At 40.4% G+C, this 26,522-nt stretch overlaps 1 pseudogene; it reads left to right on the top strand.

Moving 5' to 3' along the window:
- Positions 1–16,926: 16,926 nt before the first annotated feature.
- Positions 16,927–23,941, top strand: LOC148038246 (uncharacterized; annotated as a pseudogene).
- Positions 23,942–26,522: the final 2,581 nt, after the last annotated feature.

Genomic DNA, 26,522 nt, shown 5'->3' with positions numbered 1-26,522 from the left:
ACTGTGTTGTGCAGTCTTCCAGAACCCAAGGAAGTGCTAACAAATGTTGACGATAACTTGGTTCCTTTTATAGCTTTGATACATGTTGAAGATGATGATGGAGTTGAGGAAGAAAGTGTGCCAGATAAAGTGTGGCAATGCATCTTGGTATGAGATCTCTATGAGATATTGTATACTTTTTAGTGTGTATTTTTTATTGTCTTAATTGTTTTTCAGTAATAGAAAGTACAATTCTCGGTACACCTCTTCAGAGATTTAGTAGTGAAGTCAATGTTCAGTCAATGGACAAGTCTACACTCCTCTTAATCAATGCAACACAAAGGAAAATACAAGACAATCTACTTTGCTAAGCTGTCATGCATCCTCCTTGCATCTCCAATTATCTTCAATGCAAATGCCATTTGTTCAATGGATTCTTTAAGAATGTTTGGAGATCCAAAGATTGTAGTAGCATATGCAGGGATGAGGCAGTGCGAGGGCAATGCTTGAGGCAAGAGAGGGATGGATTTGATGCCCACAGCATGTCATGCAATTTTGGTGTAAGTGCATGATTAGATGATTTGAAAATCTAATGACTTGAAATGAAATGAAGAGGAGAGGCCTTTATCTCAAGCATTTTAGTGACTCATTAAATGTACTTGGATGGTTTAAGAAAAAAGTAGCTAAGATGAATAAGAGGTCATTCAACTAGCATAACAAGAGATCATTCTGGTATGCCTAGGTGCTAAAGAGGTGCTAAACAAGCTGAAGGCTAAGTGTGAGCATTGCCATTGATATCTCTCTTTGGAAATTTGAAACAATGGAGTACTATTGTGATGTTATTGATTCCCTTGGTTTACATGACTTCATCAAGCACATGATTATTGGGACCTCTCAGGTTGAGTGTGTAGGCCTTATCATCGACTCAAGTTCTAGGTTTTGAATCTTGTATTCTCCTTGTATTTCTAAAGATGGAAAGACTTGTGAGCATGCCCTCATTTCATTTACCTTGCATGTGAAGCAAATAATTGGCCATTATAATAAGATGGATGCAACAACTTTGAAACACTTAAAATCTCGATTACTTGTTTACACATTTCAAACACTATCTGCATATGGTGGAATGTGAGTTTCCTTACAAACCCAAGGCCATCCAAACTGATAATGGAGGCGAGTATGTCTCCAATGAGTTTATAGATTTTTGCCACACTGTGTGCATCATTCATCAGTTTACTATCTCTCATGCACCTCAAAAAAATGGTGTGTCCAAATGAAAGAACTGCACCGTAATGAACTCCGCTCATGCTATGCTTCGAGTTGCTAGTGTCCCCCTCTCTTATTGGGAAGAAGCTCTTGCTACGACATGCTATACAAAACTCCTTACCTAGTCACACCCTTCCCAATGTCACAGCCTCCTACGAGTGATGGTATGGTTTTAAACCTAATCTCTTTGACTTGAGGATTTATGACACCCCAAGCTACTCACTAATTCTATCTGAAAAGTGAAATAAAATCTCTTCATAAGTCGAAAGTGTACGTTTGTTGGTTACGGGGATTTCTTTGGTGTAAAAGGTTTTTGGTTATATAATCATGGCACTCTCACTTTTACCTTTTGTTGTCATTGTTATTTGCAATAATTGGGAGTTTGGAGACTGGGAAAATGTCACTAGTAGGAGGATGTGAAGGTGGGGCCAGGGTCACAGCCATTGGGGAAGCCCACCACTCAACACTTTAATAATTTGGAGGCTGATCTAGAATGGGTGCCTCAAGTAAAGAAGAGTTTTCTTGGGAAGGAGTGAGGTTTAATCCTCAGTGATTGCAAATTTTAGTGGTAGTACCACAGTACCTCAGCTCTCTTGTGCAACAGTCTCGTGAATGCTACCATTCCATGATGCAAACGTGTTCACCAATCTCCCTCTTCCTTTACGTGTCGAAGACTCATTTTCTGCTGATTTTGAGCACATGAGGCACAGTCTCATTCTTCACTGTTTACGAGTCGCTTCCTCTCCTAAGGTGCTTCCTCCTGATCAAGTGGCTCTACCTCTGATGAAGCCGTTGACTCATTTCTATCTCTTTCTCTCACCAAGGCGCCACCTCCATTGCACCAGAGAGGAAGTGCTTCCTTTGACCAAGTCGCTCTCCCTCTGACAAAGGAGTTGACTCATTTTTGTATCTTTCTCTCACCAAGGCGCCTCCTCCATTTCACCCCTTTCTCCATTGAAGCATCTCTGTATGCGACTAGATCAGCTGCTCATCAGATCAATGCTCATCAAATGCTCACTAGACCAGATGCTCATCAGATAAACGCTCATCAGATCAACGCTGAACTTCTACCAACCTTCGCCAAGTCCACTACTCCTTTGCCAATCCACTACTCTGGTCTACTATCTATCAGTAGTAGTGTTGGCTCTCCTACGGCCTCATCGGATGAGCCCACTTGTGCTTCTCCTACGGCCTCATCAGACAAGCCCACTCCTGTTGCAGAATCTCCTACGGCTCCTCTTCATTAACAAACTCCTTGCATCCACAGCATGAAAATAATCATGGCCCATAAATGGTACCCTCTTTTCCATCGTTTCTCCATCAAGTTGGCCGCCATCATTTCTCCATCAAGTTGGCCACTTGCCACCATCTCCTTCTTTGCATGTCTTTAGAATCCCCCCCCTTTAAAGAGATAGTACTTAGTGCTCCTTTCCTTTGTTTTTGCTAATCCTCACTAGTAATTGATCCTTAAACTTTGTTTGGAGGAAGATAATAGCTCGATAATAGGCATCACAATATTGGTTGATAAACTAATCATTTGGTTTTTGCATATTAGCTGATAGAACTCTTCATCATGCAAGGAGTTTCATTTTATTGTTGAATAGAACATGTTAAATGGAGCACTACAAACTTAGAACAATATTTACAACACTTGATTAGAAAACCTTTTGATGTTGTTGAACTTGATTATATTGCAAGGAAATGCAAGTAGATGAGGCACATTGTTTGGATACATAAAGAAGCTTATAGTGCATTGAGAAGAAGTTGCTGCAAATATAAGGGCATTCTATTCAATAGGTAAGCTTTCTCAATGCTTTAGCTCTGAAGTACTAACATTTTAAGAAAAAGGAGTGTACTTATGAGTTGAAGTAATACATTTTTTTAGCTTGTCTTTCTATAAGTTTTTGACTACATGCAAAAATTGTAAGGTTCTCCCAATATATGATTTTAGGATGGGGAGACCTAGAAAAGACAAATACCAATTATTGCTAGAGCAATGTAAAACCACCATCCCAACCTTGCATCATGCTAAAACTGAAATTGGAGATAATTGTGTTCTCAATGGAAAAAAACAACATATATGCCTAGCTATGTCTCCTCCTAGAAGCTACTATATCCATGATCATACTCTATTATTGTCTTCTATTTCATTATCTTCTCTTTAGAACAATGTTATTTAGGAACCTATGTTTGTGTGGCTCATAATAATTTGAAAAGGAAATGCCAATTATATAATAGAGGGCATATTCAAAATGTGGTTAACTAAAGGATTCTAGATTGAAAGGGTTTCTTGTTACCACACATTTTCTCCCCATGGCAGGTGCTGATTTACTCTCCATAAATATGTGTCCCCTCAAGCAATCAAGATTTGTGTGATGTTTAAAATCATTTTCCTTTCTTTAAGAATTGGTGTTGGTTCTTGAAGTAACGAAAGCAACTACGAATTGTGTTTTAGAGCATGGCAAAGCCGTAAAGACCCATCCACAAATTATATTAGTAGCTAGTGACTTAAATAAGCTTGTAGATAAAATAACATTTCTATATTATGACTAGTCCCATCTTTGTTATCTATGTATTTTGATATGCATGTTACTTATGTGTTTTGTATGGTTGATTCTATCTTTGTTATTGCAAGTTATCTACAAAAAGTATAAACTGTTATAGTTCAAAATGTGCATGGGAGTTTTCATGAGTGCGTGTATATGTATACCCTTCATGCATATATGCATGGTAAGGAAGAGGTTTTTGATTGGCATATATTATGTGTGTCATGAGGTGCTTCTTCCTTGTCGTTCTTTATTTGTATATTTGAGTTTTGCCGTACATGCAAGTTGTCTTGTTACTTGTGGGACACGTGGATTGGCATGTGTCGTGAACTCAACATATACATGTCATGATACCTCTGTCATCTTGTGATAAGTGTATGTAGGGCTGAAAGGTGCTTGCCAAATAGGCACTTAGCCGTGAATTCGGCAAGTGAGTATCTTTTGGTGGGCATGTCACAATTGACTTGGCACTGTGTCGTGAACTCGACACAGAGGTGTCATTTTAATTGTGACACCCTCCCTTCTCCCTTGGATATGTATGGGCACTTGGTCGTGAATTCGGCTAAATAGTGCCTTGGCATACATATGATAAATAAGTGATGGGCATTTGGTCGTATATTTGGCTGCACAATATCCTGACACGCTAGTTATCTGGTATTGTTTGATGAAATGGGCATTTAGGCCGTATACTCGACCAAAAAATGTCCTCACATGTGTAGTTGTTTAAAAAAGTGGTAATGTTTTAGCATTTTTTATATTGTTGAACTAAAACTTAATGTAGTTTGTGTAACATTTTCAATGTCTAAATGGTATCATGCAATTCTATAGTTTAATCAAGGTTTACATAGAATACCAGTATAACTTGAGATTGATGTTACACATTTTTGTTTTCAATCAAAGATTACATGTCACACTAATTTATTTGAATCAATCATAGGTGGCAATTATGTTCTTAATTGAAGATCTAACACAATCTATGTTGCATTTTCAATGTTTTTCATATACTACAATTGTGTATTTCAATGTTTTTCTTATACTGTAATCGTATATTTCTTTTAATTGTATAGTTTAATCAAGGTTTACATAGAATACCAGTATAACTTGAGATTGATGTTACACATTTTTGTTTTCAATCAAAGATTACATGTCACACTAACATATTTGAATCAATCATAGGTGGCAATTATGTTTTTAATTGAAGATCGAATCCAATCTATGTTCATTTTCAATGTTTTTCATATACTACAATCGTGTATCTCAATGTTTTTCATATACTGTAATCATATATTTATTTTAATTGTATAGTTTAATCAAGGTTTACATAGAATACCAGTATAACTTGAGATTGATGTTACACAATTTTGTTTTCAATCAAAGATCATATGTCACACTAATTTATTTGAATCAATCATAGGTGGCAATTATGTTTTTAATTGAAGATCTAGTGCAATCTATGTTGCATTTCCAATGTTTTTCATATATTGCAGTCACGTATTTCCTTTTTAAGATCATACTACAATCGTGTATTTCAATGTTTTCATATACTATAATCGTGTATTTCTTTTAATTGTGATTATAAGTTTTGCTAGGTTTTTGTCATGTCCATATGCAAGTGCATGGTTTATGTAACGTTTCAAATTTCTTTTTTTTCACGTGAATTACCCTTATAGGAAAGGGGGATATCGATATGGCAATTTATTGAGGATAATGCAATTTTTTTAAATTCCCCCCCAGCCGACAGTCGTGCTAGAAGGGGAGGGGAATAGAAACCATGGGGAAGCTCCTTGGTGGGAGCTCGCGGGAGTGTGAGTGCCATGCATATTGACACGATGGAGAGGGAGGATCCCCCCTCCCCTCCCCTATTTAACCAGAGAGAGTGCGCTGCCGTGAGGGTGGACGGAGGAGGAGTTCGGGTTGACGAGTACTGGCTGCCGTGACGCTGGGAAAATGAGAGGAGACCAGGAGCTGCTGTGGCAGCGTAGATAGGCGCCACCAAAGGTGTTCGCCCTGCCGTCGAGGTTCTATGCCAGCTCTAAGGGCTAGCTATTGGCTGTACCCCCCCTGCCACGTGAAGCATAGAAGCTTCTTAAAAGAAGCTTCTTAAGGGGGGGCTAATTAAGCCCCCTTTCTCCCCCCCTTGTATTCCCTTTTAACACTTCACCCCCCGCATTGTTTCTTAAATCCTCCTAAGGGCTTTTCACCCCCCCCCCCCCCTCTGTTAAAAATCATTAAGCCTTTTCCTTAGGCCTTAAAGACCCTTTTCCTCCCCGGATGTAACCCCCTATAAGCCGCTTTTATTTGGGCTTCAAAACTATTCACCCCCATTTTCCCCCCTTGTGTTGCCTTTCATCTTTTCCCCCCTGGGTTTTAAAACCCCTAAAGTCATTTTCACTCCCGTGTCTAAAGTTTTCCTAAGGCCTCTTCTTACGCCTTCTGGAACCACACACACACACACCCTTTTTCCTGTGTATATACCCCTATAGGGCCTTTTCGTTAGGCTTTGTAAACTTTTCCCTCCCAAAGAAACTAAGACCTTAAAGGTCTTATTACCCCTCCTCGTGGCTAGACCCTTAAATGTTCCGTGCCTTTCCAAAATACCCTTGGACTTGGTTTCTCCCCTACTAGAAAAAGAGAAGAAGAGTATTGACGTGCAAGGGAGCGCCGGTGGAATTCTGAAAAGGAGTGTAAAGCTGCTTCCATGTTCGAAGGACTACAACGGTGATGCCTCCTAAGAAAGTCCAAGGAGTAGCTGCGGGAGGGTCATCTCCCGGTATCCATGTGGATATCTCACCCCAAACCCAGGTTTTTCCTTCTTAATTTTATATCGGTTTTAATTCAATCGTGCAAGATGAATTGTTAGGAATAAGATGTATTTTGTCATAGTTATTTATGATGAAGTAATTTAGTTTAATTAAATATGCAAAATAAATAAAGTATAAACATAGTTTTCCTTCAAAAAGCATTATGCATTGAAACGAATTATGAGCAAGATTATTTACCCACTAAAGTAGTATACTTTGGTTAAGTCTAGAAGGTATAAAAATGCATCTTGCACTATTAATCCTCTATTCTTTTTACAACGAATCATCATGGAAGGTGCGAATCATGAAAGGTTTCTTACGATGCTTAAACTCTAGGAAGTTATCATTGCTAACTACATAACTTACCAAGGGAAAGATTGCTTATTTGGCATGAGTTTTGTTCGCAAGGAAAAAGGAAGATTAATTGAATTTGCCTAACCTCAAATCGATAAAGATTAGGATTGAAAAATCAATTGACACATAGATAACAAATCATGCGGAGGTGATCTCGATATTACCTTCTAAAAGTTAACCAAATTAATATAAACTTAGAAATACCTATGCTGCGAAATATTCATTGGGAATGATTTAAAATCCAAGAAACGTTTATACCTTAAATACTTGCCCACATTCCCTGATTTTAGGGTCAGTAAATCGTAAACGTAAAAGAACTAGGGTTTGTCCCTGAGTTTCTTAAAGAAAAATAATAAAAGCTAGGAAACCCTAGGTCTGACAAACGTCAACTTAAAGAAACTGAAACGGATTGTTTCGTAACTCCATTATCGCATAGTATGATGCAGGACCTGCGCGGCAAGTACGAAGTCATATGGTCTTGTGATGGATTGACAAGAAGAAAGGCTAAATTCCCGCAACAAGGATGGCGGATCCTTACGCAAGTTATCTTGCAATAGGATGTATACTTTGATATCCTTCTAAGTAAGGAAGGTTAAAAACCCAAAACTGAAGTATCCAATGAACTTTAGGGTTTGACCAAGTTGGGTTAATAGGGTATGCCCTAACCCAGAATATAAGGGATCTTGCCAAGTTGCAAGACACCCCGGATCAAGTGCTGGATGCATTCGAAAGGAAAGATTGCTTCCTTAGCAGTTTGCCAACATCCAAGATCGATCAATGGAAATGTTTGTGCTTGCTAGAGATTTTAGAGCACTGTTTGACTTGTTTGACCAATGAATTACAAAGTAAATAAGTATGTATACTTCAAGTTGAAGGCCTGAAGGGAGTGGCAGCTTCAGTTACCCCCGACTGCCTGCCTGACCCTAACCAAGGGGGTTGTTGACTGCACCGGGAACGTGGACCGAACCCGCCATGAGAGGTCTCTCCGTTGAGTGCTACTTGGAGTAGGAGGACGCTTGGGTGCCAGGGGGGCTTTGGCCGTAAATTCCTCGCCTTTCGGGTCGTGCACAAGAGGCTAACGTGACTCGGGATTGGATCTCAAGGCCCGCATACTAGTCTACGGGCGGAAACTTGGAATAGTGATCCTTGTGGATTGTTGGATAGTCTTCGGGCGAATTGTGGATAAGCCTACAGGCAGAACTTTTGTATTTCAAAGATAAATATGATGATATGTTAATAAAGAACTTGTCTGATATTGTTTTTCTATGTCACGTGATAAGATTATGTGAAGGAACCAGTGCTTAATGGATTAATTAAAGAAGCAAGTTGTTACATGTCCAACTAATGTGTTAGATAATTACATAACTAAAACAAACCGAGGAAAGTGCGGAGGATGGGCCATGGGTCCGTCCTACGGTTGGGTAGTCCCGGTTGGCCAGGAACTTTTCTCAAATCACGAAGAATAGCGGGATGATCGTCAAAGGATACGAACAACAAAAGCGTTGACCTAGAGTTATGTCTTACCCGATTTACGTTGTTTTAGGGGAACGGAACGGGACTATGCCTTATGGCAAAGAGGTTAAGCTTTGCATCCCTCTCGTTTCCCATTCTCCTTGAACCAAGTGCAGTGTGAATCCGCTTTGGACCTGGCATTTTTGCGTAAAGTAGTTCGCTCAGGTCTGACGCTAGTTGCCATTAGGAAATGACCAATCAGGAAAACCCTAAATTCCGGTCGATCCTAAGTGGGAACGGCCAGAATACTTCCACTACGTGGTGGACGCGGAAAGCCCTAGATTGCAAATCCCGTAACATTCCATGGGAGTGCCTGGTGGAGCTTTCTAGACATCCTTTCCAATGGACTGCTAAGACGTGTCCTGGATGATACTAATAGACACGTTACAGTTGGTATCAGAGCCGACCAACAATGGAATTGTTTTTATGAAATTATAATAAGATGAAGTAAAGCAAATGTTGTTGTCCAAACATTTCCTTACCTTCAATGCTGTCTTGCAGAATTACGAAGCGTGGAACAAGTTTTTGTTTTTTTGAGTCATGTTTATGACTGCAATGCATTCTCCGCTTTATAGACAAAGGATTGGGATGATGAACATCCTGGAGCAGATCCATAATCCATCACCTTTGTACATGGAACGAAGATGGACGGGTGCTTCAGGAATCTACTATATAGCCACCCACCGGTTTGCTTATCTACAGACCAACCTAAAGAGGATCAAGTGGTTGGAAGACCTGAAAGTCGTGAAGCTGTTCGTTTTTGTGGAAGCTCATGTAAATTCGACTTTACATATTCGAGGTTGGAGGGTTAAGATGAACTCATACGTATATGAGGAAGTAACCCATGTAATTCCCACTGACAGGATTAAAGTGTTGGGCCGCCATGAGAAGTATGGATTTCAACGGAAAGGATATCCTGAACTTCCAATGACTTATCAATTCCTGAAGATCCATGACCCAAAACCTTACTATTACACAGTTCCTGTAGATAAATGCAATACAACGCTGTTCTCCCCAAACTAAATGTAACAATTGGCTTATCATCGCATGAACCATTGTATTCAAAAGGGCTATGCCCATATAAATACAAATAAAGACTTCTTTTATCAATGTCTGACTGTGCATGAGAGTTAATAAAAAGTTAAGTAGCTACATTGTTTACGAGATAGATGAATTAAAATTATAATATAAGCTAATATCGATTATCGTATAATAACGTTAAGAAAACCTTTATTCAGGCACAACCCCAGATATAGGTTCCTAATTCGCCTCCTACATCAAGTACTGCTGTAATCGAGGAGAAGAAGTTCCTTCTCAAGCAGATTAAGCCACCCGAGTTTGACGGGAGAGGCAGATTCGTCCAAACTGATGCTGAAATTTGGATTGAATCCATGGAGGATTACTTCAAAGCAGTCGGTATTGCACCTGCGAAGCTAGACTTTGGTTAAAGCTCACCGGCGAAGCTAGACTTTGGTGGAAGCAATGGTGTAGGGATCAAGGGATCGCAGAAGGATCTGTTACCTGGGAGAAGCTGAAGAAAGCCGTGCAGGGAAGATACTTGCCACCTGCATAGCGCACTCAGAAGATGAATGAGTTCTATGAGCTAAAACATGTGGGACTCACTCTTGACGCATACTACTCTAACTTCGTCTCACTTTTAAAGTATGCGCCACAGATGGACATGACACAGCAGGTGTCCCAATTTTGTGCAGGTTTAAATCCACCAGTCAATACCCATCTTGAATCTATGCATCCATCAGATCTTCAGGATGCACTCATTCGAGCGGCACCTATAATTTAGGAGGTGCAGTCTAGACCAAGGGGTAACAAAGCTTGGTCTTACAATGACCTAAACAGAGGAGCATTCAGACCTCAAATTAAGAGAGTTCAAGGTCATAATCAGGGACAAAGAAAGAAAGCAAGGACGAATAATGTCAACAACTTTGTTCCTACTCAAAGTAATGGCCGAAACCTCCGTTGTTTCCACTGCAACGAACTCGGTCACTTCAAGAGGCAATGTCCCAAGCTTGGTGGAGGACATCGCCAAGCGCCTTTCCAAGGAACAAGTCGTGGTCAAGGAGCCGCTACCCGAAGAAGAGGAAGAACCGCCTACATTGCCAATAGGCAAATGTGCAAAGAAGGAGAAGAAGAAGATCCGACCATGGAAGCAGAATTCAAAAGAGCGACAAATCCATGCCGCTTTACACAAGAAAGGGCCGAATCGCCAATTCTCGATGATTCAGATACCGTCGGACCATCAAGATAAAAGTTTCAAGACCTTGATTGATTGTGGCAGTACACATTTCTTTATCTCACCGGCATGTGCAAAAAGATTAGAAAATAACCACAGTAGAAGCACCTACCCTGCTTGTGGAATTGGAAAATAGTCGTGAGGTTACTTGTATCAGGAAAACTGCTAAGGTGGAATTCTTTCTGGGAGGAAAGAAGACTTATGTCAAATTCAGAGTCATGAATTTAGGTATCCATGAGTGTCTACCCGGAATGGATTGGCTTAAGCCTAACGACGCCCACATTCACTATGGAAAGGGTCAAGTTTCCTTTCAAAACTCTGAAAGGGAATTAGTCACAACTCAAGGTGAGGCAGGAGTGCCAAGAATCCAATTGGCCAAAGTATCTCGAATCATAAAAGGAGTCAGGAAAGGATTACCTGTCTACTTGATCAAACTCAACAAATTAGATCAGAAGCAAGAATCTCATGGAGGACCTTCTTGGCTAAAGGAATACACCGATGTATTCCTTGAAGTGTTGACTGAACTTCCGCCTCAAAGAGAAGTGGATCATGAATTTAGGTTAGTACCAGGAGCTACGCCAATTGCAAAGAGACCTTATAGAATGTCCATACCAGAAGCAATTGAGCTGAAGGAACAACTCAAGCAATTGTTAGATCAGGGCTACATCCGGCCTAGCAATTCATCGTGGGGAGCTCCAGTACTATTCCAGAAAAAGAAAGATAGGACACTTCGACTATGTATTGATTACCGTGGATTGAATCAATCAACAGTCAAGAACAAGTATCCTATTCCTAGAATAGATGAGCTTCTTGATCGTCTTCAAGATGCGAAGATCTTCTCCAAGATTGATCTCAGGTCAGGTTACTATCAGATAAGGATCAAGGAAGAAGATATCCCAAAAACGGCCTTCAATACAAGATATGGGCACTTTGAGTTCCTAGTTATGTCATTTGGGCTTACGAATGCACCTGCCACCTTCAATAGGTTAATGCAGGACATCTTTAGGCCATATCTTGATGATTTCGTGCTTGTCTTCTTCGATGACACTTTAGTCTATTCTAAACAAGAAGAAGATCATGAACCTCAACTTTGGATTGTCCTTGAGACAATGAGGTCACATAAGCTGTATGCAAAAATGAAGAAATGTGCCTTCTTCAAGCGTTAGATTGAATATCTGGGATTCATAGTATTAGCAGAAGGAATCTCAGTGGACCCAGCCAAGGTCAGAGATGTACTTGAGTGACCAATACTAGTCTCCATCAAAGAGATACGTAGCTTTCTTGGATTGACAGGATGGTATAGGGTCTTCATCAAAAACTATGCTTTGATTGCAGCACCTCTGATGGACTTACTGAAGAAGCAAACTTCCATTGCATGGTCAACTCCCGAACAAAATAGTTTCGATATATTGAAGCAAAGTTTGGTATCAGCACGTATTCTAAAACTTCCAAACCTCAATAAGGAGTTCGAGGTAATAACTGATGCTAGCATTCTTGCCTTGGGGTGTGTACTTATGCAGGAAGGTCATCGAGTAGCGTACTCTTCAAGGAAATTGAAGAGTCATGAAAGGAATTATGCTACGCATGATTTGGAATTGCTAGCTATCATCCATGCTCTAAAGCTTTGGAGACATTACCTGTTGGGTAACAAGTTTACTCTAGTAACCAACCATAAGAGTCTCAAATGGATCTTTACCCAGAACAAGCTCAACATGAGGCAACGTCGGTGGATTGAAGTGTTGGAGGAATATGACTTTGAAATCAAGTACCGACCAGGGAAAGAGAATGCAATTGCTAATGCACTTAGTCGCAAGGCATTCCTAAATTCCCTAATCTTGCAGAATCCATCAACGGCCAGATCTCTAGCTACAAAAGTATCTATGCCAAACAACCCTATACTTGAGTTAGCTAGAGAGGAAGCATGCCATGATTTGGCCTACCGATCAATGCTAAAGGAGATCTCTATCAAGGAGCAGAATCAAAAGTTGCAGGCTAAGTATTAGGAATTTTCCATTAATAGTGGACTTATCTACTATAGAACAAGGCTGTGTATACCAGCAAGCCAGTCACTTAAGCAGAAGATAATGTGGGAAGCTCATGATTCTCCTTTCGCAGGATATCCTGGCTATGCTAAGACTCTTAATGCAGTTAGGAAGAGCTACCATTGGGAGAGGCTCAAAGGTGACGTTCTCAAATATGTCACTAAGTGTTTGTCTTGACAATGTATCAAAGCCGAACATGTCATGATGCCAGGGAAACTGCAACCGCTTGACATTCCCCAAATGAAATGGGAATTCATCAGTATGGATTTTGTTGTAGGCCTACCCCAAGTCAAGGGAGGATACAACTCCATCATGGTTGTGGTTGACATGCTTACTAAGGTTGCACACCTTATTCCAGTAAAGACAAGCTATAAAGCCTCAGACATTGCAAGATTGTTTATCAAGGAGATATTCAAGCTTTATGGGCTACCCAGAAGAATCATTAGTGATCGTGATTCTCTCTTCACATCACACTTCTGGAGAGCTATATTTGAAGCTATTGGGACTCAACTCTCTTTTAGCACCGCTTACCATCCCCAAACGGATGGCCAAACAGAACGAGTAAATCAAGTCATCGAGGATATACTTAGGGCATATTGCTGTCTTGAGCCGAGAAGGTGAATTCAATACTTGCCTTTGGTTGAATTTGCCTACAATGCTTCTTACCAGCAAAGCATTCAGATGACCCCTTTCCAAGCATTGTATGGACATGACTATCAAAGTCCCCTAAACTTTTCTAGAGAGAGTGCATTATCCTCTAGAGAAAAATTTCTTGAGGATAATGCAAATTTCTTGACGATGGAGAGGGAAGATCCCTCCCCTCCCCTATTTAACTAGAGAGAGTGCACTGCCATGAGGATGGATGGAGGAGGAGTTTGGGTTGACGAGTACTGGCTGCCGTGACGCCCGGCAAACGAGAGGAGACCTGGAGCTACTGTGCTAGCATAGATAGGCACCACCAAAGGTGTTCGCCCTGCCGTCGAGGTCCTACGCTAGCTCTCAGGGCGGGCTATCGACTGTACCCCCCCTACCACGTGAAGCATAGAAGCTTCTTAAAAGAATCTTCTTAAGGGGGGGATAATTAAGCCCCCCCTTTCACCCCCCCTTGTATTCCCTTTTAACACTTCACCCCCCGCGTTTTTTTTAAATCCTCCTAAGGCCTTTTCACCCCCCCCCCCCCTTGTGTTACGCTTCATCTTTCCCCCCGTGCTATAAGCCCCCTTTCACCCTTCACCTTTCCCCTTGGCTTGGAACTTACCCCCCCCCCCCCCCCCCATGTTAAAAATCATTAAGCCTTTTCCTTAGGCCTTAAAGACCCTTTTCTTCCCCGGATGTAACCCCTATAAGCCCCTTTTAATTGGGCTTCAAAACTATTCACCCCCTTTTTTCCCCCTTGTGTTGTCTTTCATCTTTTCCCCCCTGGGTTTTAAAACCCCTAAAGTCCTTTTCACTCTCGTGTCCAAAGTTTTCCCAAGGCCTCTTCTTACGCCTTCTGGAACCACACACACACTCCCTTTTTCCCGTGTATATATCCCTATAGGGCCTTTTCTTTAGGCTTTGTAAACCTTTCCCTCCCAAAGAAACTAAGACATTAAAGGTCTTATTACCCCTCCTCGTGGCTGGACCCTTAACTGTTCCGTGCCTTTCCAAAATACCCTTGGACTTGGTTTCTCCCCTACTCGAAAAAGAGAAGAAGAGTATTGACATGCAAGGGAGCGACGGTGGAATTCTGAAAAGGGTGTAAAGCTGCTTCCACGTTCGAAGGACTACAACGGCATTGCCTCCTAAGAAAGTCCAAGGAGTAGCTGCGGGAGGGTAATCTCCTGGTATCCATGTGGATATCTCACCCCAAACCCAGATTTTTCCTTCTTAATTTTATATTGGTATTAATTCAATCATGCAAGATGAATTGTTAGGGATAAGATATATTTTGTCCTAGTTATTTATGGCGAAGGAATTTAGTTTAATTAAACATGCAAAATAAATAAAGTATAAACATAGTTTTCCTTCAAAAAGCATTATGCATTGAAATGAATTATGAGCAAGATTATTTACCCACTAAAGTAGTATACTTCGGTTAAGTCTAGAAGGTATCAAATTGCATCTTGCACTATTAATCCTCTATTCTTTTTACAACGAATCATCATGGAAGGTGCGAATCATGAAAGGTTTCTTACGATGCTTAAACTCTAGGAAGTTATCATTGCTAACTACATAACTTAGCAAGGGAAAGATTTCTTATTTGGCATGAGTTTTGTTCGCAAGGAAAAATGAAGATTAATTGAATTTGCCTAACCTCAAATGAATAAAGTTTAGGATTGAAAAATCAATTGACACATAGATAACAAATCGTGCGGAGGTGATCTTGATATTACCTTCTAAAAGTTAACCAAATTAATATAAACTTAGAAATACCTTTGCTGCGAAATATTCATTGGGAATGATTTAAAATCCAAGAAACGTTTATACCTTAAATACTTGCCCACATTCCCTGATTTTAGGGTCAGTAAATCGTAAACGTAAAAGAACTAGGGTTTGTCCCTGAGTTTCTTAAAGAAAAATAATAAAAGCTAGGAAACCCTAGGTCTGACAAACGTCAGCTTAAAGAAACTAAAACGGATTGTTTCGTAACTCCATTATCACATAGTATGATGCAGGACCTGTGCGGCAAGTACGAAGTCATATGGTCTTGTGATTGATTCACAAGAAGAAAGGCTAAATTGCCGCAACAAGGATGGCGGATCCTTATGCAAGTTATCTTGCAAGAGGATGTATACTTTGATATCCTTCTAAGTAAGGAAGGTTAAAAACCCAAAACTGAAGTATCCAATGAACTTTAGGGTTTGACCAAGTTGGGTTAATAGGGTACGCCCTAACCCAGAATATAAGGGATCTTGCCAAGTTGCAAGACACCCCGGATCGAGTGCTGGATGCATTCGAAAGGAAAGATTCCTTCCTTAGCAGTTTGCCAACATTAAAGATCGATCAATGGAAATGTTTGTGCTTGCTAGAGATTTTAGAGCACTGTTTGACTTGTTTGACCAATGAATTACAAAGTAAATAAGTATGTATACTTCACGTTGAAGGCTTGAAGGGAGTGGCAGCTTCAGTTACCCCCGACTGCCTGCCTGACCCTAACCAAGGGGGTTGTTGACCACGCCGAGAACGTGGACCGAACCCACCATGAGAGTTCTCTCTGTTGAGTGCTACTTGGAGCACGAGGACGCTTGGGTGCTAGGGGGGCTCTCGCCGTAAATTCCTCGCCTTCCAGGTCCTTCACAGGAGGCTAACGTGACTCCGGATTGGATCTTGAGGCCCACATACTAGTCTACGGGCAGAAACTTGGAATATTGATCCTTGTGGTTTGCTGGATAGCCTTCGGGCGGATTGTGGATAAGCCTACGGGCAGAACTTTTGTATTTCAAAGATAAATGTGATGATATGTTAATAAATAACTTGTCTGATATTGTTTTTCTGTGTCACGTGATAAGATTACGTGAAGGAACCAGTGCTTAACGGATTAATTAAAGAAGCTGGTTGTTACATGTCCAACTAATGTGTTAGATAATTACATAACTAAAACAAACCAAGGAAAGTACGAAGGATGGGGCATGGGTCCATCCTACGGTTGGGTGGTCCCGGTTGGCCGAGGACTTTTCTCAAATCACGAAGAATAGCGGGATGATCGTCAAAGGACATGAACAACAAAAGCGTTGACCTAGAGTTATGTCTTACCCGATTTACGTTGTTTTAGGGGAACGGAATGGGACTATGCCTTATGGCAGAGAGGTTGAGCTTTGCATCCCTCTCTTTTCCCATTCTCCTTGAACCAAGTGCAACGTGAATCCGCTTCGGACCTGGCGTTTTTGCGTAAAGTAGTTCGCTTGGGTCTGACGCTAGTTGCCGTTAGGAAATGACTAATCACGAAAACCCTAAATTCTGGTCGATCCTAAGTGGGAATGGCCAGAATACTTCCGCTACGTGGCAGACGCGGAAAGCCCTAGATTGCAAATCCTATAACATTCCATGGGAGTGCTGGGCGGAGCTTTCTAGACATCCTTTCCGATGGACTGTTAAGACGTGTCCTGGATGATACTAGTGGACACGTTACAGTTTAAGCCTTTGTTATCATGCTTATATGCTTGCCTTTCTTTATTGTGCACAGTTTATGATTTACGATGGCCCTCAACATTGTCAAAGCTCTTCGTATTTGCTTGATAGAGGCCATATCATCTTTCACAGAACATCAACTATCCTTTGTTAATAGTAATGATGTTGCTTTTGTCATCTTTTGCAATCAGGCATGTGCAGCCATGCGTACAATGTTGCAACAACAAGGGCTTTCAAACTTAGTCACTGATGTGCTTTGGGATTTAGAGAAAATTTTACATCTTTGTTGCACACTACTTGGAAATGCAGCCAAGATTCTAGAAGATCTTAAAGAATTAGCACCAACGTCTGCATCAAAGGAGAAGCTAGCCTTATGGAACACAAAGTGGAGAGAGGAGGTAGTGCACTCAAAGAGGGCCAAGAACTTGTCTAGTGCAATTTCTTTGTCAAAGCGTCTTAAGACCACCATAGGTGCAAGTCCTAGTTTTGATCCCACCAGGCAACAAGGTGATTTGTTAGGGGCAAGAACTATATTGCGCACATTGAGGAATCACCAATGTGCACCAACAATTGGCATTCCCCTTGATGCTATCAAACCAGGGAGAGTTATTGGCCAAGGTGCCTTCGGAAGTGTGTTGAAGCTACCATAAACAATATTAGCCATTTTCCTTCAAATTTAGCATATTGCACTAAAATGTACAAGGGCTCCAACAACACTAAACTACAACAATTTCAAGTGGAGCGTGGGATGCAAGAAGTTAATGCATCAATTGTACGATGCATTGCCTTTACTTTTGAGCCCCCTTGGGTTACAGTCTTTCCCTTCTTCAATGGTGGTACATTGAATAATATATTGATGTGGGGTCATTTTCAAGAATGTAAATACAAAAGAATAACCAAGCATCTACACAAGCCGTCAATGGGATTCACACCTGGTCCTGACATGGTGCCTAGTGTAGAGGAGATGACCAGAATTGTGGGTGCCATAAAAAACATGCCAAATATTATTCATGCATTGGTAGATGGGATGAAGACCATGCATAATGCTGGTGTCATCCATTCAGATTTTCATGCTAACAATATGGTATTGGACTTTACTAGAGATAGCACCCCAAGAATTGGTATCATAGATTAGGGTCTAATGCTTATTTTTGGTGTGACAAGACCAGCCCTCAACTGGAAATGTGGGGGGGGGGGGGGGGGTAGATGATCCCATGCACATTATAGATGAGCATAGATGAAAATGAGCATTGGAGAGAAAAATAAGTCCATGGATTGCACCTGAGATCTATGGCCCACTATGCCAGTCTGCAGATGGTAAGGAATCAGATGTGTATGCAATTGGATGGCTCATCATCTACCTCATTGAGTTTTGGTGCTTAGGTCAATGCTTGCGGTTACATAGGGAGTCAAGAGATGCTCCAGATAAAGAGATCATGCACCTAATAGAGTTCAAGGCAAGGAACCACATGTTGGCAAATGATAGGGCCATGTGAGTATCATTGCAGATCTTGATGACTTTTTGAGGACAAAGTGTGGCACTGATCCTACAAAGGCACAAAGACTGCTCGTAGAGCTTGGCCCTATCCTAGCTCACCCTTACTAAATAATCCACATCTTGCAATCTCTGGCCATATTTTGTAAAACATCTAATCTAGTTTTACTAGTCTCTATGACTCATGGATCCAAAGATGGCTCGAAACAAATCATAATTTTTTGTAAAACTCTATGGAATACAATCTGTGATTTGTACTATATAATACCATCTCATGAGCATCATACTCCATCTCCATGCCATCACATAGAATGTAAATGCTTTAAATGCTTGAGTAATATTTGTATGGGTTTCTTCAAGATATTTGACTCATATATGAAGTTTAATATTATCAATCACATCTTGATAATAAGATTTTAGATCCACGATCTTTCCAGAATGATTTTCACTTTATAATCTATAAAGATAACACTTAAAAATATCGTATTTTCTTGTTCAATTAAGATATGCTTCAGGAAGAATATTTTAATGTTGAACACTAGCTTTACAATTGAATAAGTGATTTTTCATTTGGATTTCATGGGAGATTTTTACAAGATTCAAGTAATTTTCGATGATACTCAAGAAAATCTAGGTCTTGTGAGACTAAGAAAAGATGGATCCGAACCTACCTTTTCTCAAATTCGTGAAAAAATTGAAGGTGATGAGCTCATAGATGGGTCTTTTAACCTCAATGAGGACAATTATGTTATTAAGGAGCAATAAGAGGAGCGGTGGACTCTTAGTTATAATCTTCAAGTTTGCATCAAGAGGTGTGCTAGTGTGACGAATGAACCACATTCTCCAAATAAGCGACAATTTTTAGAACAAGCTCTAGAGGATCAAAATGAATCTTTAAGCAACCTCACTTCAAAGCTAGAAAGAAAATTGTTAAGTCCAAGCACTCTGGAGACTTGGAAACATGAATGCAATAGAATAAGGCTAAAGTTAAAACATTCAACAATCTCAAGGGATGATAGGTTTGAATTACGCAGCGAAGATATCAATGGAGAATCTCGAGTTCGTGTTTGGTGTAACGAATGTAACTTGTTGTATGGGAAGGGCTCGGTGGAAGAGAAGCATGTCGCATATACTTGTATTTCTAACTTCATGAGGACACACATCATGCAAAATAAATGTCATGAGAAAAAATATCTTATGTTTCGAGGGCTTACAAAAGTGGATATACAACATACTGTAGTTGATCAAGAACTAGATGATAAGAAAGAAATGGAGATGTCCATAGAGAAGTTACATTCTTACATGGAGAAACATAAAGGTATTATCTTTTTTCTTTGTTTGAGTTTATATATGCAATTTTTTTAATTGAAAAATAGGTTGTGCATTAGATTAGGCTTTTTAATATCAAACTCGTTATATAATATAAGGCTACATCATGTTGATTGGGATTTGAGGTCGTCGAAGCTACCTACATGACTTCAAAGACAAAAGCTTTGCTCGTGTAAGGTGCAAGTACGATGACACGTGGCTACATTTGTGTCCTTCAAGGTTTGACCTATATACAATTTTGATAGAGCATACAAAATCAATATTGCACACAAAGGAATTTTTGAAGGAGGAGGAAAAATCCAAGCCATTGCTCACAAGATTGCGTGGACGTCCTCGAAAGGGTATAGTGGATGATCCAAAACAAACATGTCTTAGCAAGTTCATGGTCTCTACAAAGTCTAGAAATTCAACTCAGGGTGATCCATTGGCCTCATCTCTAAATCACCATAAAGATTATGAAAATTCATTGGAAAGTTTAAACTTGTTATGTTGGGGTTTATGGAGTCACATAATTGAGGTCAGCAAGAAGAGCATCAATGTGAAATCTTTATTAGATGATCAATGTAGTGGCAAACTTTGGTTTTAATAGCCTTTTACTAGGGAAAATCTGAATTATGGAAATACATGCTTTCAAATAGATGGTTGTTTTCATCACGTTGATTGTCCACGTATTTCAAATAGTGGGCAACCATTCACAGACTTCTCTTGTGCTCATTGCAAAGGTATACCTAAGCTTTCTGACTTTAGGATGAGAGTATATAGGGAGAAGTTAGCCCAAGATAAGAGAGGGGATAGGGGAACTAGATTTGGAAGAAGATTAGATTATCTCACTAGACATGAGCTCAAACAAACAACACTTGTTTCCAAAAAGCATATAAGAGAACTCACTTTTAAACTATGCAAGTATAAGCTTCGGCTTGCAGCTGTTTCAATGAGAATAAGGAGCTTACATGAAGCCAACATGGAGTCTCTTAATAGAAGAGATGTAAAAAGATTCTGTAACAATATAATAGAAGCCCATAGATTGGGAAAGTTTGGTGGAAGGGACTTCTTGCAAGACATAGCTACAAATACGTTACGATCAAAGGGAGGCCAGTGATATAATGCAAATACCAAAGCTTTGTTTGAGGTTGCAAATATGTGGGGTGGACCAAGGTTGCATGATTCCCTCACTACTAACCTCAATGGCCCTTCACTCTCAACGACAAAGAGATCCCATAGACAAGCCACCTACTTCATACCTGGTATACATAGATATATTTTTGACGCCTTGCTGAAATATATCGGAAGGAGAAAGAAAAACATGGCATTGCAAGAAAGATTCCCTTTATTTTGGTGGAAGATGAGACTACCATAAAGAAGTCAATAAGGTAAACATATTGCAAAAATTGTTTTTTGGGATCATAAAAAATATTCTCGATCAACTTTTAAATTTTATGACATTTTTTGTTTTGATTGTAGGTGGAACCCTAAAGATGATATGCTTATTGGGTTTGATGGATACAAGTCTTTAGACCATGAGTGTGGGACTGCGTCCATGATTAAAGTTGGAGAAGGAAAAGTAGGCTATGATGTAGTTGTTGATGCTTTTGAGACTCGTATCATTGGTGGTTATGCAAGAGTCTTTGTTGCAAATCCACTTCATGAAGCACTTCCGCGCTTAGTTGTGGTTGCTCATTGCACATGCAATCGGTTTAATGCAAGTGTTGTCCAAAGGCAATGGAGTGAAATCTCAACATTGTGGGATGAGAAGCTTGCCTCGACAATAGGTCCTATTATTGGACATGCATCAGATGGAGATAGTCGAGAAAGAAAATTAATGTTAGCTGATTATGTTCACAAACATGACACCAGATACAAGATTGAATGGGATGGATTGCCTCTCTCAGCCAAATTATCAAATGGAGAGGTTTTCGGTCTACATGATCAAGATTTTATACATAATGGAAAAAAGCTTGTCAATATTCTTGACAAACCAAAGCATCAACTAGCTCCTGGTGATGTTTGGGTTACCTTGAATCATGTTGGCATTGTTTATGATTCCTTTTGAGTTGACAAGCATATGCTCAAGGAAGCTGATATTAGGCGAGATGATCGTCAAAATTGGGTTGCAACACAAAGAATGTGTAGTAGGCAAGTCCAATGGTGTTTGGGAGAGCTAGCAAATAATGGAAAACATAGAAAAGAGAGGAGCATGGTGGGAACACAACCTTATCTTGAAATTGTAGGAGAGTACATTGATATTTTCTTATCTCCACACTTCAGCTTAGTGGAGAGAGTCCATTTAGTAGCAAAAGTGGCATTTTTTTTCCAAGTTTGGAGATCTTGGATTATGAAACATGCAACATATACATCGTCAAAAAATTTTATTAGTAAGGAGGCATTCTTAGATGTACAACTCTCGTGTCGTGGACAAAGTAATGAAAGCTCTGTGGTAGGCCTCCATGGCTAAGCATATTGCTTACACGCTCTTGGATGGTTCTATTCATTCACTCAGCCAAACCATTCTGAGGGGGTGTAGGGGGCAGTCAACTGACGCTTAATACCCCTCTCATCACATAACTGCTCAAAAGAATGTGAGACATACTCACCCCCATTATCTGTCCTTAGGCATTTTAGCTTATACCCAGATTGGTTCTTAACCAATGCAAGCCATCTCTGAAACACAGCCAAGACATCAGATTTCAGCTTAATGGGATAAGCCCAAACTTTCTGTGAAAAATCATCTATGAAAGTAACAAAATACTTTGCACCACCCATAGACTGACAAGGCATGGGCCCACAGACATCCGAATGTACCAATGCCAAGGGCTCACTCATGCGTGGCCTACCAGACTTCCTATGCATAGACCTAATCTACGTGCCATAAAGACAATGCTCACATGAATCAAAACATGCATAATCAAGGGGTGGTAAGTACTGCAAACCAAAAAGCATTTTCATTCCCTTCAAAGACATATGGCCCAAACGGGCTCCAAAAGATACATGATAACCTGTGTCATCAAGCTATCAAGCTGACATGAGACTGTGTGTCAAAGAAGGTACATGACATTCATCCTACATAACAAAACTACTACCAAAACGAAGCTACACCCTAACATCACCAACGCCCACAATATCAAGAGATCTATCATCACCCAAGCGCACAGAACCTGAAATAGTACGGTATGAATGAAACCACTCTCGGCAAGGTGTGACATGAAAGGACGCACCTGAGTCCAAGAGCCAACACTATGCATACATAGAGTGTATTTCTGTCATTTGCGAAGCACTAGAAGAAGCTGCAAGGATATAATCATCATCAACATCCTTAACATTGATATCTTCAATTTTAACACTGGACTTTGTAGGCACTATGTTGCGATTAGAAGACTTATCCTGCATTTTGTCTTTCCCCTTATCTTTGCGCCCTTCTTTGTGCAGTTCATGGCATTGTGGCCTAATATGGCCCTTTTTTCCACAATGGTGACAAGTAACATCTGCATTCCTGCCATGGGATTCGCTACATGACTTCCCATGAGACTTGGACTGAGATTTCTGAGAATCCTGTCCACAGCCACTGCCACTGCCATGCTTTCCATATCCATCATTCCTGCCTCTAATTGTCATACCATGCGACACACGAGAGGCATCCAAATTTTTCCGATTAACCTCTTCCTGCAGAAGATTGCTCTCAACATCAGATAATTTCAAGGTAGCAGTAGAGGCACATAATGGAGTGCGGAATACATCCCATGACTCATTAAGAGTACCAAGCAAGAAAAGAGGAGTGACATCCTCTGTAAAAGTGATGTCCTGCGAAGTCAAGTTCTTGAGTATAGCATGGAAGTGGCTCAATTGAGCAGACATAGTCACATTCTCCTTCATGCGTAGATCCATAAGCTGCTTCAGCCAATACATCTGACTCGCTAAACTTTTCTTGTCATAGAGATTCTTGATTTTATCCCACAACTGCCATGCACTTTGTTCTTCCTCAAATACATTGTAATGAACCTGTTCTATGAGAGATAATACAATAGTGGACTTTCATAACTCATCAAGCTCAAGCCATTCTTCATCTGGCATAGTTGCAGGCGGATGCCTGCGCAACCTCAATGGTTTGATCTGTGATTTCTGCATCAACACCTGCCAAATCTGGATCTTTCAATAAGAGTAATTCGTACCATCAAGCTTAGAGATGTTGAAAATAGCATGATCAAATGCAGGCTGGAAGACTGCAGACGGTTCAAAAACTGGTTGCTGTTTACTGTAGAAAATGATAAAAAAATCACCAAAATTGAGAGAAAATGGCAAGAAAAGTGTAACCACATGTCAGTCTAGAGTTATATGCTTGTTGTAATAAATGACAGTAGGGTACTGTGAGAGTCAATTATTGACCAAATCACTGCACCAAGTTAATCAATGATAGCCAAGACATGACCAGCCATAAACGGGGATAAATCAGCACACCAAACAGTCATTAAGACCCTGAGCAAACACCCAAACATGTCACCAAAGCATCCATCAGTGAGAGTAGGCAAACCCCCTGGACAGTAGGGCAAAGTATACATAACACTAGCAAGACCTGACACCAGTAGGTGTATGCTCACAAGAGTGCAAAGCCCAAGCTCAGCTCAAAAGCAACTCCAAGATATCAGTGCATGAACCATGCAATATTTAAGTGTAAGAGATCCCAAAGTTTCAAGTATCTACAAAATGCTCAAATAGCATAAACCTCTTGCTCACCCACTAGCACAAAAGGCGGATAAACGAGCTCAACAGCTCAATCAAACCAAGTCAAAGTACCAAAGACAAGTAACCAAGACAATGCCTCAATAGCATCGCAAGAGCATGACGGCTACAAAGCAACTGTAGGTAGCATCCATGAGCAAGACATACATCCCAATAAAGATCTCTGACAACCAAAATGACATCCAATACAAAATTCCGGAATAGCAAATGAGAATTCAAGCCAAGTCTTTAGAGAGCACTAAAGCTCAACAAGTACATGGTACACTGTGCCAAGACAAATGCATCAAGCCGTAGGCGTCGGGTAAGCATGTACCCAAAGAGCATATAATTGTCAAAGCACTGACCACTGTCAAGCATAGACGGATGTCAGTGAGTGCAGGCTTAAATAAGCTCAAGCTTCCAAAAGCATCCGGATCCAATGACAAGCTCGAAGTCGTCCCTCGATGATCAATACATCATAGCATAACCGAATACATACACCCGGAACCAATAGGCATATGTCAAAGCATGAAAGATAGCTTCAGCCCAAGAGTATACAGCATGCATTTACTATTATAAACTATGTATTTTCAACCCCACAATCAGGCCAAAATCATAGCATGACATGTAGCTTCAATCCCCCAATCAATCGGGATGCAATATGCATAAACTGTGAATGTAGCATTAGCATCAAATGTCTGTAGACTGTTTATAATAATCCTAAAACACTGTTTTCAGCCACCAAACCAATGCCTAATCTCAAAGGATCAATGCCAAGTATCAATACATGTGCAAAAATCTTGAAATGGAGCCCAAACAAGTGCTTAATGCCAAGCTGGAGCTAGAGCTGAAGTGACTAGTGTGTGGCTGAATGAGATCTATCCAAAATCAAGCACAGATCAGTTGATGATGTTGCTGCTCCTACTGGTCCACGTGGTAGTTCTGGAGAGATTGGAGGGCTCAAACATGAGCCAAAGAGGCCTTGGAACAAGCCTCTAGTAGCCCACAACCCACTGCAAAGAGATATGAAGATTGGAAGCTTCAATGGTGGCTTCCTTGTTTACTTAGACATGTGGAGTGAAATAAATCTATGAAATAATGAAGCAATACCTCAATGTCAATGCCCTGATGGTGCTTCAATAGGCCAGGAAGAAGCTCGAGAAGCCAGGGAGTGACGGGAGCTCAAGAGAATGGGCTATGGCTGTCGGGAAGGAGACCCAATGCAAGTGGGGAGTCGATGGGAAGCTGAGAATGCCACCAGCCAAGCTCAAGAGTTGGGAAGCCAAGCTCTGATACCAGTTGAAAGGTAAGACAGATCGATGCTTACACGCAAGAGCTATGAAGGGAGAGCAAGAGTAAGAAAGAGAGAGACAAGAAATTGGAACTCCAACAGTCACAATGTGTGATCGGGCCTTCCTTTATTCAAACTGTCACTAAAAGAATAAAGAATAAAGTGACAGTGACGGGCATCTGCCACCTGTAGTGTGCAGTGGCGGTGACTATCAATGTAGTAATACACGGGCGCCTAGACGAGGGTGCCTTTACCCCCAATAAGTAAATCCACTAGTGGAGCTTGACAATAATAGGTTTCTTTTTAAATCAACATTGGTAAGTCAATTCAATGGCAATCCCACAGTGTCCAAAGATAGGCTTACAAGGGTGCGACAAGGAGTATACTATAGTAAGGAGGAGAAACATCATACTCAAACAAATGACAATCTATTTGGCATTGGTTCAAATTGTGCTGTGTTCTTCCAAGAAGAGCATACCAATGGGAAGATCACAAGGCTATTGATAAGAGCTTCAAAAAGTATTAAGAAAAAAAAAAGCCAAAGTCTGTGATACTTAGGTCAAGTTCAAAAGATGAGAAGAAAAGTTGGTGGCGCCTATGTGGAATACAAGAGAGGGTTTAGCCTCCTAGAGAGGCCCTTAGGAGTGGAGGTTCAACTTGGATGGTATCAAAAATCAAAGGGAACACGGACCTTTACATATGATTTGACAGACCTTGATATGATAGATATTGAAAGTGTCATTGCTCTTGCAAACCTCACATATGATTATAATAATAACAAATATTAGCTTGATGAAAATGATTGGAAGATCTTCAATGAATTCGTAAACGACCATTGA

The sequence above is a fragment of the Lygodium microphyllum genome, chromosome 3 (assembly GCF_053477565.2).
Source record: "Lygodium microphyllum isolate KBCC chromosome 3, Lygodium_microphyllum_v1.1.10, whole genome shotgun sequence".
NCBI lineage: Eukaryota > Viridiplantae > Streptophyta > Polypodiopsida > Schizaeales > Lygodiaceae > Lygodium > Lygodium microphyllum.
Note: the sequence above shows the minus strand (reverse complement) of the source record. Positions and strands in the feature narration are given on the sequence as shown.